This window comes from Nerophis lumbriciformis, linkage group LG16 (assembly GCF_033978685.3).
Source record: "Nerophis lumbriciformis linkage group LG16, RoL_Nlum_v2.1, whole genome shotgun sequence".
NCBI classification, from domain to species: Eukaryota; Metazoa; Chordata; class Actinopteri; order Syngnathiformes; family Syngnathidae; genus Nerophis; species Nerophis lumbriciformis.
This window is the reverse complement of record NC_084563.2, coordinates 18,951,349-18,969,379: the sequence shown is the minus strand read 5'-3', so window position 1 is coordinate 18,969,379 and position 18,031 is coordinate 18,951,349.

The following is an 18,031-nucleotide window of genomic DNA, read 5'->3' as shown; positions in this document are numbered from 1 at the left end:
CAGAGTCTGGTGTGGATGAACTTGACTGGCCTGTACAGAGTCCTGACCTGAACCTGATAGATCACCTTTGGGATGAATCAGAACGGAGACTGAGAGCCAGGCCTTCTCGACCAACATCAGTGTGTGACCTCACCAATGCACTTTTGGAAGAATGGTGGAAAATTCCTATAAACACACTCCGCAACCTTGTGGACAGCCATCCCAGAAGAGTTGAAGCTGTAATAATTGCAAAAGGTGGAACGACATCATATTGAACCCTATGGGTTAGGAATGGGATGGCACTTTAGGTTCATATGTGAGTCAAGGCAGGTATAAATAGTATAATGTGTCTATTAAATTGTGATAAGTACACCTCTGCATAACATTATACCCTTATTAAACAAAACAAGAAAAATATAGATCAACTGGTGGGAATATGGTGTGAGGGGTTTAGGGCTTTGCCACAATCAATATATCAATTCTAATATAATATACAAATAATTATATATTAGAATTGATCAACAACATTAACTCAGGAGCACAACATATACAACACTAACCTACAAAACAAAAATGGATAAGACAATTGTTTGCCAAAATGAGGAAGTCAGGATGAATGGCAACATGAGCATGTTTTGTAGTGCACAGCTTTTTGAAGCGGCATTTAAAAAGCATGATACTGACAAAGCACGTTCCCCGGGATAAATGGATAACACAATTGTTTGCCAAAACGAGGAAGTCAGAATGAATGGCAAGATGAGCATGTTTTGTAGTGCACGGATTTTTGAAGCGGCATTTAAAAAGCATGATACTGACAAAGCACGTTCCCCGGGATAAATGGATAAAACAATTGTTTGCCAAAATGATGAAGTCAGGATGAATGGCAACATGAGCATGTTTTGTAGTAGCATTTAAAAAGCATGATACTGATAAAGCATGTTCACCCCCGGCATCGCACTGCACTCCCCCACTGCTAAATGAGAAGAACTGGCCGAGTGGCAGTCCGCTATTAATACTCCTATGTGCCAATCAAGAGCCGCAGCTGGTGCTGAGTCTGCAACAAAAAGATATTTAATATGGCACTGTTTAATTTTGCGTCAATCAGTACTCTGTATTATTGACAAAATCGCATCGGTAGCTAAAAAGGTTACACATTTTGTGTCAATCCCAACATGCTTGTGCTATCAATTTTCATTTGTCACGGTGGCGCTCCGATTAAACCCTGTTAACTTTTCAACAGTGTTAACAAAACTGTAACCCGGGGTTGTTGGTTGAAACAATACAGTATTTTGGAACACTCCTTTAAAAAGGAGTGACAAGCAGGTGTGTAAAATTGGAGCAAGATTGATTAAAAACATGCCATCCAGCAAAATACCTTGAAGGACGGACAGGTGGGTCTTATAGCAACTCATTGGTCATAAATCATTGAGCCTTTGTGTAAGGAATATAATACTTTAAAGATACCTGCATCACATGTATGCTAGCATGACATCTTGGTTTGTGTTTTAAGCCCAATAGGCCAGAAATTGATGCACAATCTCCTGATCTGGAAAATGTATTTAAAAATCTTCTTCCCTATGTGATGCAAAGTTTCGGCGGTAACTAGTTGTCTAACTAGTAGTCTAACGCATTATTTTTTATATTCAGTGACTCAGTTACCGTTACTACATGATGCGTTACTGCGTTATTTTACGTTATTTTTTTTATGTAGTATCGGCTAGAAACAGTAGATCTGAGTGTGTTTTATTGGAGAGTTGCAGTGTCGTCCTTCTGAATGTTCTTGTGTCACAACAGGGACAAGAGAAGAGGCGCGCTCTGTGTGTGTCTGGGTGTGGATGTGGGACGCGGAGGGAGGGTGGGAGTGGGGGGGGCGTGTCTGTGTTTACTAACAAGACATCATGGTGGAGCCGCAGTCGAGTTTCTTAACATGGAGATATTCTCACTACTTTTATTTTGTCGAGCACAAAGAAAAGAACATATTAGTTAAATGTAAGTTGTGTCTAGGATCATCTACTGTCCAAAACAGAAATTCAAATCTGCTGAAATAGCTACAAAAGCAACATGCTTCGACAAAGCTAGTAAAGAGAGACACACTAAACCTTCACCTCCAACAGCGGCTGGATTTTAACGGAGGTACTGCTAGCCAGGACAACATTGATAGAGCCTTTGCAGCGTATGTGCTAGAAGACATGCAGGCTATTTCTACAGTGAAGTCACCCGATTTCAGGCAGCTAATTAGCATGATAGTGGGCGAAACAGCAAATGGCACAAAAACATTTTCCAAGTTCCTGGACACAGTGGACAGTGAGGACATAAACATGGAAAGCGAGCTAAAGAAAACACTCCAAACTCTGCCTCTGCTCATCATTCAGCACTGAAGGTACACACTCTGTCAATTCTCTTATATACTCTTTCATTCCAGACTTCTAGAGTGTTTGATTATCACATCACTCTAAATGTATAGACTGACTATAAAGTTCACAAACATAAAGAGGGATCCTAGTGGGCCAGGCCAATCTTTCCTTTTCTCTACACTAAAACTGGGGAGCTTCGTAAAGTGTTCTGGGCTTCAGTACAGTGTTGATCTCATGAAGACATGATTTAATTTCAGAATTCCTTGAGAGAAAAAAATGCCTGGTTAGGCTTTGTGTATGTCATGTGTGCCTTCCTTGGGTGAAGCCAGGTTTACAGCTATGTTGTGACATGTTGTTATTATGCTGTTTGTTACTTATGTATGTTATGTTGCAGCTATTTAAAATAGTTTTGTCAATTTGTTCTGGCCTGAAATAAATTGGCCCTTTGAAACATATCTTTGTCTTTGTGTGTTGTATGTAGACCACATTGCTTAGCAGAGTTCAGTGATGCAAATGAATGTCAAGTTGATCAACAGATTGTATTATTCTCCAGTGCAATAACAGTACTGAAATGAAGCCTGAAAGGGCATTAATGGAAGCTTTAAAAAAAAAAAGAAGAAAAAAAGAAGTAACTAAATAGTTACTTTTCACAGTAACACACTACATTTTGGTGTAAGTAACTGAGTTAGTAACTGAGTTACTTTTGAAATAAAGTAACTAGTAACTGTAACTAGTTACTGGTTTTCAGTAACCAACCCAACACTGCATATCCAGAGCATGGATCAACAGATGAAGGAGTGGAACAAATGATTTCAGAGCAAGCGTTCTAAATATGTAACGCCTTCAATGGAAAAGTGACCAGAAATACAAGACAACCACTTGTTATGGTGCATTCCATTTGCAAAGTTGAAATTTCTAAGTTCTTAGGCTATGTCTACACCAGTGGTTCTTAACCTTGTTGGAGGTACCGAACCCCACCAGTTTCATATGCGCATTCACCGAACCCTTCTTTAGTGAAAAATACAATGTTTTTTTTTTCTTTCAAATCCAAGACAAATTTATGTTTTTTTTTACTGGTGCAGAAAATGAACCATGCATGAACATCACCTTGTTCAAAGAACAAAACCAAGACAGAGCATGAACTCACAACAAATTACACACCTGCAAATCAGTGTGACTTCTGCTGTTGCCTTTGAGAGACCAGTTTAGATATGCCTGGCTTCACCTCACTCTCATGTCATTTTCACAGCAAAGTCTGTTCCTTTTCTTCGTTTTTATGTACAGCATCCTCGAAAAGAATGGGGGTATCCATAATTCGCCGATAGGGAGAAGTTGTTATTTACACGATGAGTCGGGTGTGTCTTGACCTCCGCGGCGGAGGCTCCGCCGAACCCCTGAGGCCGACTCACCGAACCCCAAGGGTTCGATCGAACCCAGGTTAAGAACCACTGGTCTACACTAAGCCGGATAAAGTTAAAGTTAAAGTACAACTGATAGTCACACACACTATGTGTGGTGAAATTAACCTCTGCATTTGACCTATCTCCTTGTTCCACCCCCTGGGAGGTGAGGGGAATCATTTTGGTGATTTAACCCCCAATTCCACCCCTTGATGCTGAGTGCCAAGTAAAGAGGTAATGGGTCCCATTTTTATAGTCTTTGGTATGACTCGGCCAGGGTTTGAACTCACGACCTACAAATCTCAGGGCGGACACTCTAACCACAAGGCCACTGAGCAGGTTAACAAGCCAACTTGTTAGGCAAATGGAAGATTAGACCTTTTGCTCCTTTTGTTGTTGTTTTTTTTGCCTCATCACTTCCGTGCATGAACAAGCTACTTCTACTATTGTCTTGCCCCAATACGGGTCGCCACAGTGGATTACATGTTTTCGGTCGGTCCTACCAGCTGCATGTTTTCTCTTAAACATATCTAAAAACATCCTCTTTGGTCTTCCACTTTTTGTGATCTGTTCTCTTCCACAAATATAACCACAATCCCTTGTTCTCACTAGGGTTGTACGGTATACCGGTATTAGTATAGTACCCCGATACTAATGAATCGTATTCGGTACGATACCGCCTCTAAAAAGTACCGGTCCCCCTCCCGTCGTCATGTCGTGTCATGCACAATCACGAAGTATGTACAAGCAGACACAGTGTGTGGACAGAAAAGGGAGAACTGACTAATTTTGGCTAAATAACTAAAGATTAAGGTAAAGCTATAACACTGAAACGCCCTCAGGAAGTGGTGCTTTAAGACATGGCTAACATCTATCCACAGTCAGCAGTGTTGTAACTACTTCTAAATGGCTATCCATGTCTCCATAGCAACTGGTATAGTACATTTGTTTCAAGTATCCTATAGTTACCAAAGTCAAGTCAAGATTTCACTACGTCCAATTGTTAATTATTAAAACGATTGTCTTGACTTTGACCTTACTACAAACATGTGAATGATGCGCATACGTAGTCAACAGAATACATGTCATGCTAAGGGTGGCCGTATGAACAACACCAACACTGTCATAAATATGTGCCCTATAGTGAAACCACACTAAACAACAATGACAAACACATTTTAGGAGAATATTTGCACCGCAACACAACATAAACACAACAGAACAAATTCTTAGAATTCCCTGCAGCACCAACTCTTCCGGGAGGCTACGATATAAACAAACACCATTGGTGGATCTACACCTAACATCCACTGTAATGATACCAAGTACAAGAGCGTATCTAGTCGTTACTATTATGATTACATCGATATTTTTTAGCATCACAAAATCTTCTTTCGTTTTTTAAAAATGTGTATTATGTTTATATAGTCAGGAAATATGTCCCTGGACACATGAGGACTTTGGATGTGACCAATGTATGATCCTGTAACTACTTGGTATCAGATTGATACCCAAAATTGTGGTATCATCCAAAACTAATGTAAAGGAGCAAACAACAGAAGAATAAGTGATTATTACATTTAACAGAAGTGTAGATAGAACATGTTGAAACAAAAAATAACCAGATATTAACAGTTAATGAACAAGTAGATTAATAATTACATTTTTACCACTTGTCCTTAATAATTTGGCAAAATAATAGAATGGAAAATGACAAAATATGTAACTGCATATGTCAGCAGCTAAATTAGGAGCCTTTGTTTGTTTACTTACTACTAAAAGACAAGTTGTCTTGTATGTTCACTATTTTATTTAAGGACAAACTTGCGATAAGAAACATATGTTTAATGTAGCCTTTTTGTGGTCTCCTTTATTTACAAAAGTACCGAAAAACATTTTGGTACCGGTACCAAAATATTGGTAACAGGACAACACTAGTTCTCACGTGACCAAACCACCTCCGTCTGGTCTCTCTGACCTTGTCTCTCACTTGGTCTGATCCTCTAAACTGCTCATTTCTTATCCTGTCCATCCTTTACACTCCCAACAACAATCTAAGCATATTCAGCTCTGCCACCTCCAGCTGTCCTTCCAGCCTTTTGGTCAGACCTGCCATCTCCAGACCATAGATCAGTGTTGGTCTCACTATCATTCTGTAAATCTTTTGCTGACATCGTGTCACAAAGGACTCCTCAAACTCTCCACCACCCAGTCCAACCAGCCTGCACCCGTCTTCCGTACACTCCAGCAATACAACGATGATCGCCGCCATTCCTAGCTGGAGCAAGGGACTCTGAATCCGACACGATCAATAAGAACAATCAGAAGTTGCTGGAGGGTGTTGAAGCCTTTTGCTATTTACCACGAGATAATTTCACCTGCACGGCTTCAACACCCCTTGCACTACACTGCAAAAACTGAAATCTAAGTAAGATTAAATATCTCAAATAAGGGTGATATTTGCTTATTTTCTGTCTGATAAGATCATTCTTCTCACTAAGCAGATTTTATGTTAGAGTGTTTTACTTGTTTTAAGTGCTTTGGTCCTAAATGATCTCAGTAAGATATTAGAGCTTGTTGCTGAGATTTGATGACCTATATTGAGTAAAACATGCTTGAAACTAGAATATCAACTGATGCACAGCTGTGTCATCAACACTCACAAGTAGAGATGTCCGATATCGGCCTTCCGATATTACATTTTAACGCATTTATTGGCCAATAAAAGCGTTAAAATGTAATATCGTAATTTATCGGTATCGTTTTTTTTAAATTATCGGTATCGTTTATTTTATTTTTTTTTTTTTTTCATTAAATCAACATGGGCTTCACGGTGGAAGAGGGGTTAGTGCATCTGCCTCACAATACGAAAGTCCTGAGTAGTCTTGGGTTCAATCCCGGGCTCGGGATCTTTCTGTGTGGCGTTTGCATGTTCTCCCCGTGACTGCGTGGGTTCCCTCCGGGTACTCCGGCTTCCTCCCACCTCCAAAGACATGCACCTGGGGATAAGTTGATTGGCAACACTAAATTGGCCCTAGTGTGTGGATGTGAGTGTGAATGTTGTCTGTCTATCTGTGTTGGCCCTGCGATGAGGTGGCGACTTGTCCAGGGTGTACGCCGCCTTCCGCCCGATTGTAGCTGAGATAGGCTCCAGCGCCCCCCGCGACCCCAAAGGGAATAAGCGGTAGAAAATGGATGGATGGATGGATTAAATCAACATAAAAAACACAAGATACACTTACAATTAGTGCACCAACCCAAAAAAACTTCCTTCCCCATTCACACTCATTCACACAAAAGGGTTGTTTCTTTCTGTTATTAATATTCTGGTTCCTACATTATATATCAATATATATCAATACAGTCTGCAAGAGATACAGTCTGTAAGCACACATGATTGTGCTGGTCCACTAATAGTACTAATCTTTAACAGTTAATTTTACTAATTTTCATTAATTACTAGTTTCTTTGTAACTGTTTTTATATTGTTTTACTTTCTTTTTTATTCAAGAACATGTTTTTAATTAATTTATCTTATTTTATTTTTTTAAAAGGACCTTATCTTTTCCATACCTGGTTGTCCAAATTAGGCATAATAATGTGTTAATTCCACGACTGCATATATCGGTTGATATCGGTATCGGTAATTAAAGAGTTGGACAATATCGGAATATCGGATATCGGCAAAAAGCCATTATCGGACATCCCTACTCACAAGTATAAAACTACTTTTTTAAAGTAATAAGTTCTTATTTCAAGCATGAAAAAAAATCATGATGCCGAGCGCATATCATTATGTCAAGATAATGGCACTAGCATTTACTTAATTTAAGAATATTTTTCCACATATTGAGCAAAAAGGTCTCTTCTTTTTTTTTTCAACCAAGAAAAGTGCACTTGTTATTAGTGAGAATATACTTATTTTAAGGTATTTTGGGTTCATTGAGGTTAGCTAATTTTACTTGTTTTGGAAAGTCTTGACAAGCCGAATTTTCTTGTTCTATTGGCAGATAATTTTGATTAGTTCAAATAAAATATCCCTCATTTTTGTATTTTTTTTCTTGTTTTTGAACACTGACTTTTTGCAGTGTACTCCTTGATTTATTCTATCGCCAAACTTTAAATTTGGAAGGAACAACTGAAATTGATCTCGTTGCTACTTAGTGTGGACGTAGTGCTGTGCAATATCAATATATGTATCATAATACAACATAAAAATGTATATATCGTACGATATACTTTAATGTTTATATCGTAATTGTAACGTCTAGGCGTAGGGTGGCCTAAAATTTGTTTGAGGACTGACAGCAGACTGCATGGAAAGTATTTATATATATAATAGTGTGTACGTATTATAATAATATAATGGATATATAATTCATAATTGTAAGAATTGAATATTGAGTAGTCCTACCTCGTTTACTTCCGTGACGACCTCATTATAGTTTATATTCAAAAGGGTTGTTTCCTTCTGTTATTAATATTCTGGTTCCTACATTATATATCAATATATATCAATACAGTCTGCAAGGGATACAGTCCGTAAGTACACATGATTGTGCGTGCTGCTGGTCCACTAATACCGTCTTTTTCGGACTATAAGTTGCAGTTTTTTTCATAGTTTGGCCGGGGGTGCGACTTATACTCAGGAGCGACTTATGTGTGAAATTATTAACACATTACCGTAAAATATCAAATAATATTATCTAGCTCATTCACGGAAGAGACTAAGCAAATGTCAGCAATCGTCACACACACGTCAACCAATAGAAATTATGTGGGGACGGGTCATGGCACAAGTGCATTGTGGGTCATGATGGTGGTGTATTGTGAAAAAAAAAGATGCTACATGCTACTACGTCCGTACCTAGGAAAATTGATCATTTCAACATTGGCGGTAACTTATAAAAACTGAGAAGGGCTGAACAAAAATGGCACCGAAAAGGAAATCATATACTGCAGATTACAAGCTGGACGTAGTGAAATATGCAGCAGAGAACGGCAATCGAGCAGCAGAAAGAAAGGACATACCAGAGGCGACACCGGGGAGGAAGATTTCATCGGATCGGAAGATTTCATGGGATTTAGCGATCGGGAGTGACAGATTGTTTGGTAAACGTATATAGCATGTACTATATGTTATAGTTATTTGAATGACTCTTACCATAATATGTTACGTTAACATACCAGGCACCTTCTCAGTTGGTTATTTATGCCTCATATAACGTACACTTATTCAGCCTGTTGTTCACTATTCTTTATTTATTTTAAATTGCCTCTCAAATGTTTATTCTTGGTGTTGGATTTGATCAAATACATTTCCCCCAAAAATGCGACTTATACTCCAGTGCGACATATATGTTTTTTTCCTTCTTTATTGTGCATTTTCGGCCGGTGCGACTTAAACGCCGGAGCGACTTATAGTCCAAAAAATACGATAGTACTAACCTTAAACAGTTCATTTTACTAATTTTCATTAATTACTAGTTTCTGTGTAACTGTTTTTATATTGTTTTATTTTCTTTTTTTATTCAAGAAAATGTTATTTATTTATTTATCTTTTTTTTTTTTTTTTTTTTTTTTTAAAAGGACCTTTTCTTCACCAGACCAAGTTGTCAATGAAATTAGATTGTTTAAAGCAGACCTGGGCATATTAAGGCCCGGGGACCACATGTGGCCCGTTAAGCTTTTCAATCTGGCCCGCTGGACATTCCCAAATAATTTTTTTTAGATCTTTAAGATGGAAACTGATGTTTTCAAATGAGCGTAAGTCTTGAACTATACAAAGTATTTCAATGGTTGGAATCTGCACTTTTGCATGATATACTAGTTACTATGGTCATCTAATTAGTTACTATGGTCATCTAATTAGTTACTATGGTCATCTAAGTCACAGCAGCTCAGACAAGGCACCGAGCAGTGTGGGTGGGGAGTGTTTCCACAGAGTGTTTCCAGAGCCTGAAATGTGGGTGTAAGGTACAGATGTGGAAGGAGATTTTCACAACAAAGTTCTAAGGCTTAGTGATGTATCAGATGTATCAGATTGTAGGTGGGTTTTTTTTACCCTTCGCATTCATATTTTGCTGTTTGCTGCATTTTTGTTGTGTTTCACTTGATTGTAAATTATGTGGATGGAGAGGGTAGGTGACGTTCAAATGATGTCAATATTCAGTGTTTTACCTTTCATAGTTAATATTGTAAATCCCACATTCTTCATTTTCATGTACATTCTGCGTGTCTCATTCAGTAAAAAAAAAAGTAAAATTCTATTCCGCTTTTTAAGACGGTCTGTCATAACGTTTTCAGCATTCAATCAGACATTGTGAGGTTTTGTATAAATATACCGGCCCCCAGACACATTTTTTTCCTCTAAATTTGGCTCCCGAGTCAAAATAATTGCCCAGGCCTGGTCTAAAGGGTTCTTAAAACCAGGTCCAGTCCAGATTATGTCCAGGTCAGGCTCAGCAACAAACACCTTAATTTATGTAAACTCAAAATTAGGGAACACAACAACAGATTGCATATAATCTGTAAACAAAATTATATTTTCAAAATGAAGTTTTGTAATCAATCAGGAATATCAAGCAGCTAAAATGCATAAAAAAAGTGTGCATAAAAGTAATAATATATCATATTGTGGGTGTTTATTACCCTTTGCATTCATATTTTGCTGTTTTTTACATTTTTGTTGTAAAAGATGTCTCTGGAGGAGCTGGTCTGAGGATTCAGTGCGTATTCACGCTCCCAACCTTGTGGAAACAGTTTGGAGCGGGCCCCTTCCTCTTCCAACATGACTGTGCACCAGTGCACAAAGCAACGTCCACAAAGACATGGATGACAAGAGTCCGGTGTGGATGAACTTGACTGGCCTGCACAGAGTCCTGACCTGAACCCGATAGAACACCTTTGGGATGAATTAGAACGGAGACTGAGAGCCAGGCCGACATCAGTGTGTGACCTCACCAATAAGCTTTTGGAAGAATGGTGGAAAATTCCTATGAACACACTCCGCAACCTTGTGGACAGCCTTCCCAGAAGAGTTGAAGCTGTAATAGCTGCAAAAGGTGGACCCTATGGGTTAGGAATGGGATGGCACTTCAAGTTCATATGTAAGTGAAGGCATGTGGCCAAATACTTTTGGCAATATAGTTTATATTTTATACACACATACACATTGGCCCCCCAGACACATAATTTTCTCTCAATGTGGCCCCCGAGTCAAAATATTTGCCCAGCTCTGCTCTACAAGAATGTGTTGGAGCCTCCACTTACACATGTATGTGTATTTTCATCACCACCATCCCCATTTCCCTTGCCAGAGTGTGCTGCTGTCCAGTCCTGGTAAAAATTTCAACACAACAGCTTTCCTAATCCTCCTCCTCCTCCTCCTCCTCCTCCTCTTCTTGTACATATGCAAAAGGTGAATATTTATAGAACCGTCTTTCTTTCAGTCTCTGACAAGCTGTTTCTTACAGATCTCCACCTCCAGATGCGTGTGCATGTGCGCGTCTGTCTGCTTACATCTGTGTTAGCGGACGTGTGGGAATACGAGTGGATGTGCGTGAAGCATGTGCACACCTCTCGACAAAAGGTCTGCGCAAATCTCCTCTCTTGCATAAACAAATATGCTGAATTAGTCCTTTCCCGCCATGTCTTGATGTGCGTGCAGGAAGAAGATAAGGAGTACCTCCAAATGTGTGGAATGGTGGTGTAATGATACATGTATTTCTAATTGTATCTTTCGGTACAAGACAGAGACGTAGAGGTGGGAATCTTTGGTTTACGATTCGATTATTTATCAGTTTATGCAACTTTGGCAAAAAATATTAATTTTAATATGAATGATGAGAAAAAGTTAAAGAGTGTATCTGACATTAAAAATTCAATGTTTCTTGGCGGAGTTTGTGAAAGTGATGTGTTAGAAGTGGTAAGAAAGTTTAAAAACAAAAAAATCTGTCGATGGTAACAACGTGGATATGTCACTTGTTAAAGAAGTGATGGATTGTGTCCTGACGCCGTTTACTTATATATGTAATACATCTTTATCAACTGGAACTTTTCCTGACAAAATGAAAATTGCTAAAGTTATTCCGATTTATAAAAATGGTGATAAACATATGGTCTCAAATTATAGACCTGTGTCTCTGCTAGCTCAATTTGCAAAAATTCTTCAGAAATTATTTGTAAATAGACTTGATAAACATGAGCTACTGAATGACCATCAGTATGGGTTCAGGAGTAATCGATCTACATCCCTAGCAGTGATGGACTTTGTAGAAAACATAGCTGCAGCAATAGAAAAAAAGCAACACACCGTTGGAGTATTTATTGACTTATGTAAAGCTTTTGACACAATCGATCATTCCTTACTTCTGCAAAAATTGGAAAACTATGGCATAAGAGGTGTTTCACAACAGTGGTTAAGTAGGTATTTAAGTACCGTATTTTTCGGACTATAAGTCGCAGTTTTTTTCATAGTTTGGCCGGGCTCCAGTGCGACTTATACCTGTATATGTTTTTTTCCTTTTTTACTATGCATTTTCAGCAGGTGCGACTTATACTCCGGTGCGACTTATACTCCGAAAAATATGGTAATAGATCTCAATATGTGGAAATTAATAAGACTAAATCACAGCCAAAAAGAGTAACTTGTGGGGTTCCACAAGGCTTGGTATTGGGACCTAAGTTATTTATACTATATTTAAATGATATTTGTTCAGTATCTAATAAATTGAAATGTATTATGTTTGCAGATGATACAAATGTATATTGTATAGGAGAAGACTTGAAGGAAGTGTTCAGGAAAATAGAGGTTGAGTTGATTCAGCTAAAAAAATGGTTTGATATCAATAAGTTATCATTAAATGATAAGACAACTAAATTTATGGTGTTTCGTGATGCAAGGATAAATTGTGAAGCAAAATTAAAATTAAATCAAGTGGAAATTGATAGAGTATATGAAACTAAATTCTTGGGAATAATAATTGATCATAAATTATGTTGGAAACCGCATATTGAATATATAAAAGGAAAAATATCCAAATCCATTGCCATTCTTTATAAAGTAAAACATGCTGAATATGACATGTCTGCATATGTTATATTATTCTTTTATTTTTCCATATTTAACAAATTGTGTTGAAATTTGGGGAAATGTTTATCGAACAAACGTAGACCCAATAATTAAACTCCAAAAAAAGGGTAATATAAGTTCTAATGTGTTAAAGTTTTGAGATATTGTGTTTTTAAAAACAATGGAAATGATGTTTTGAGTAAAGAACAACAGCCTTCCAGCTTGTATTCTTAGGTTATTTAAATTAAGAGGCAATATATTTTACAGGGGATATTGATTTTTGAAATTGGTAAAGCAAAAACGAAAATAAAATACAAATGTATTTCAGTTTTAGGAGTTAAATGGTGGAACAAGCTCAGTGATGAGCTGAAGACATGTACTTCTTTATTAAGGTCTAAGAAAACATTGAAAGGTGAACTAATTGAAAATGATAAAATATAGTAACAATTATTTTCATCCCATTGATTTTGATTTTTTTTTTTTAACGTTGATGTTCCAGGTAATCTTATTTTCAGTGAAGGTTTAGGATAGGCAAATATAAGCTTTGGCTTCAGCCTATTCCTTTTTCGATCATGCTTTTTCTTTTCTTTTCTTTTCCTTTTGTGTGTAAATGTGTATGATTGTTATATATGTATAGTCTGTACTCTTAAACTGGTCACACAAAATGGTTGATGGTTGATTATGTGACCGAAATAAACTTATTTCATTAATTCATTCATTCATGCTATGTATACAGTCAAAGCAGTCTGAAGCGACCACTGAAAAGAAAGACCAAAAGGGCCACAGTCATGATAGACCAGTGGTCCCCAACCACCGGTCCGGGGTCCTTGACGCATTTGCTACCGGGCCGCACAGAAACATTAATTAATTTGGTAATGCTTTAGTATGGGGAACACATATTCACCATTAATTAGTTGCTTATTAACATGCAAATTAGTAACATATTGGCTCTTAATTAGTCATTATTAAGTACTTATTAATGCCTTTTTCTGCACGGCCTTTTTATACAACCAGTAAGCTATTAACTAAGAGTCTTCCCTCAATAACCTCAGAATGATTGCTAATTAGGAACCCTAACCCTTATATCTTCCCCTAGTGTCCAAATAACTCTAAATTAAGTCTTTGTTACTTTAATAAGCAACTAATTAATGGTGAATAGGTTCCCCATACTAAAGTGTTCCCAAAAATGATATCAAAATCATATGTTATTTATGTAGTTTGATCATTTTCCCTGACTGATAAACTAACAACATTTGGTTTATTTTGTACATATGTAACATGCAAATTATTAACATACTGGATCTTAAATTAGTCATTATTAAGTACTTATTAATGCCTTTTTCTGCATGGCCTTATTATACAACCAGTAAGCTATTAACTAAGAGTCTTCCCTCAATAACCTCAGAATTATTGCTAATTAGTAACCCTAACCCTTATATGTTCCCCTAGTGTCCAAATAACTCTAAATTAAGTATTTGTTACTTTAATAAGCAACTAATTAATGGTGAATATGTTCCCCATACTAAAGTGTTCCCAAAAATTATATCAAAATCATATGTTATTTATGTAGTTTGATCATTTTCCCCGACTGATAAACTAACATTTGGTTTATTTTGTACATATGTAACATGCAAATGATTAACATACTGGATCTTAAATTAGTCATTATTAAGTACATATTAATGCCTTATTCTGCATGGCCTTATTATACAACCAGTAAGCCATTAACTAAGAGTTAACTAACCCTAACCATTATTGCTTATTAATAACCCTAACCCTAACCCTTATATGTTCCCCTAGTGTCCAAATAACTCTAAATTAAGTCTTTGTTACTTTAATAAGCAACTAATTAATGGTGAATATGTTCCCCATACTAAAGTGTTACCATTAAATTTATATTTTACTGCATTTTCTCCGACTTAACTTTCATTTGTCCTACTAAACACACCAATAAGCTTGTTTATAGACGTATATTACAACTTTTTTGTTATATTACATTAATGGACATATAACATGTTAATGTGCCATATTGGAGCTCATTTCCGTCTGCAGGTTCATTGTATATAGTAGGGGTTCTTAACCTGTTTGACCTCAGGACCCAACTTTTCCACTACAGAGGAACCCGGGGACCACTCCAATATTAACACAAAATTAGTAATATGTCTCTTGATTTTGATCATATTCAATACAATAAACTATTTTACCTACTTACAGTATACTACCTTGTAAAATGATAAACGAGCATAAGTCAATCACAAAGGTTATATTATTCATTTAAAAAATAAACCTTAGGCTTAGGTCAGGCTGATTAGAATTTTTTTTTTATTTTTTTTTTATTTATTTTTTTTACATACAATAAAGGGACAAGCGTTAGAAAATGGATGGATGGATATGTATTATGTTGTGCTAAAATAAATAAACTAAATTAATGCTCAATATGTTTCTTAACTAAACTGTCAATAAAATTACAGTACAAATGAAAATACAGCTTCACCATATTAGTCACAATTCTTGCGCTTAAGAAATTTCTCTATGACTTTAGCGCTAGTTTGCTTTATATTGTCATTACTGCCACAAGTGGTAGAAAAGTGTATTACATCTGAGTATCGCTGCGGCCTATACAGACCATATATTACATTCTAGGGGGCGCTCGGTGGTAAAGAAACACTGGTATACAGTATATGCCATCTCTTAGCAAAGAAACACGCCCAGGGCGCCCACGACTTCAGCATTATGGTGAGTTGATTTTTCATGCTAATTTTTTTGCTGTTTTTTTTCTGCCACACGTGGAAAGCCTGTCCGTGAAAATAATGCACACATTAAACCGGTTCCTGGTGGAAAAAAAGATTGGGGACCTCTGCTATAGACCACTATAAGAAGCAATTTCGTACAGATGGGTAAGGCCTGGCAATTAGTATGACACGTGAACAAAATAAATACAGTTGATTTTCAGAGTAAAACACTCTGTGTTTAACAATGGCTTACTTAGCCATGTTAAAAGCAGAAAGATTAAGAAAACAAAACAAATCCATGCAAGTCCACCCTCCAATCCTTCTCCATTTGGATCTTCTGACTGCTCAATCTCAATTTATTCTACATCCTGTGTAGGGATGTCCCGATCCAGGTTTTTGCACTTCCGATCCGATACCGATATTGTTTTTGCACTTCCGATCCGATACCGATATTGACAGATACTGGCCTATCCGAGCATGTATTAAAGTTTAAAGTTATTTAGCCTACTTAGTTGTCAGAATCATGTTGAAAAGGGTTTTAGTACTCTTGATAACAACTAGCCAGCTGAATTAGGGGAGTTTGAATAATACACAATGGTTGGTAACAAGAAACTGACCTGTTTATTCAAGGATAAACACAAAATAGACAAAATTATACATGACAAACATAAATGGCATCATTGAACTAGGGCTGGGCGATATGGCCTTTTTTTAATATTGCGATATTTTAAGGCCATATTGCGATACACGATATATATCTCGATATTTTGCCTTAGCCTTGAATGAACACTTGATGCATATAATCACAGCAGTATGATGATTCTATGTGTTTTGATTGATTGATTGAGACTTTTATTAGTAGGTTGCACAGTGAAGTACATATTCCGTACAATTGACCACTAAATGGCAACACCCGAATAAGTTTTTCAACTTGTTTAAGTCGGGGTCCACTTAATTCATGATACAGATATATACTATCAAATATATACTATCATCATAATACAGTCATCACACAAGATAATCACATTGAATTATTTACATTATTTACAATCCGGGGTGTGGAGGGGGGCGCCGGATGGAAGTGTCAAAAAGACATCCAAAAGAGTTTGATATAATAATAAATCTAAAGTTAAAATACAGGGTATTGCAGGAAATGTAGTCTTGATTTTCAAAATTTTCTTTCAAGGCTTGCATGTCTACATTAAAACATTCTTCTTCATACTGCATTAATATATGCTACTTTTAAACTTTCATGCAGAGAAGGAAATCCCAACTAAAAAAATCACTAATTTTTTCCATACCGTGTTGATGTGGAAATTTTTGCCTCTGCATTTTGATGGTGTGGGCGTGTGGCACCGAATGGAGATAAGCGTCTCGACAGACGTTACAATATTTGAACAATGATGACGAAAACGGTTTTCTCTGTCGTGTCCGTGTGTCGAAAATTGTTATGCGCTTATTTTTTTATTTGATTTTGTGCGTGGCATATAATGTGACGTATGACATGACAGTACGTGACGTGTGTAAGAAGGTGCGCTCGCTGTCTGTGAGAGGGAGACACAGGAAAGAGTGAGAAGAGCCTGTCGTGTAATTCCAGCAGCTAAAAGCAACTGCGTGAGAATCCACAGACCTGTGGATGTGTTGAAGGTGTGCTGGAAAATGCGGAACGGAAATTAGGGAGCAGCAGAAAAGTGGAATGTATTATTTAAATCGGTGCGTTGGAAAACACGGACCGGAGTTTTTTTTTTTAACTGGATCTGGATCGGCATTCTCCCATGCGTTGCCGATACGCATTTTTTGGCAAATATCGGCGGCCGATCCGATCCGATCCAAATATAGGATCGGGACATCCCTAATCCTGTGTGGTATGTGTGGAGCAGGGGTGTCCAAACTTCTTGACTGGGGCGGGGGGCGCATTGAGCTTAAAAAGTTTGGCCGGGGGCCGAAAGCAAACTACATGCAAAGTAACACACACACACACACACACACACACACACACACACACACACACACACACACTAATATACATTTACAGCCGTGGTCAAAAACTTTACATACACTTGTAAAGAACATTGTGATTGGAGCACATACTTATAATATTCATGAAGTTTGGTTCTTTTATTAATTTATTATGGGTCTACTGAAAATGTGACCAAATCTGCTGGGTCAAAAGTATACACCATGCTTGACGGTAGGTTTGGTGTTCCTGGGATTAAAGGCCTCACCTTTTCTCCTCCAAACATATTGCTGGGTATTGTGGCCAAACAGCCCAATTTTTGTATCATCTGACCACAGAACTTTCCTCCAGAAGGTCTCATCATTGTCCATGTGATGTCAGATGAAACAAAAATGTAGCTGTTTGGCCACAATACCCAGCAATATGTTTGGAGGAGAAAAGGTGAGGCCTTTAATCCCATAAACACCAAACCTACCGTCAAGCATGGTGGTGGTAGTATTATGCTCTGGGCCTGTTTTGCTGCCAATGGAACTGGT